The sequence below is a fragment of the Arachis duranensis genome, chromosome 3 (assembly GCF_000817695.3).
Source record: "Arachis duranensis cultivar V14167 chromosome 3, aradu.V14167.gnm2.J7QH, whole genome shotgun sequence".
NCBI lineage: Eukaryota > Viridiplantae > Streptophyta > Magnoliopsida > Fabales > Fabaceae > Arachis > Arachis duranensis.
Window position 1 is genome coordinate 46,338,760 of NC_029774.3, and position 232 is coordinate 46,338,991.

Genomic DNA, 232 nt, shown 5'->3' on the forward strand with positions numbered 1-232 from the left:
TGAAAAGAGTTGAAAATGGCTTGTTTTGAAAATGGCATATTGTGGTTTTGTATGAAAATATGGTTTTTGGGCATAATTTGACGGGACATAACTTGGACAACGGATCTCTGTTTTGTGCCAAATCTATTTAGAAATGAAATTGGATCCGGGGAGTCCATGCCGTTCAAAGAACGGGTGAAAAATGATTTAAAATGAGAAAGTTATGTCCGTTGGAAGATTGGGGTTTAAATTG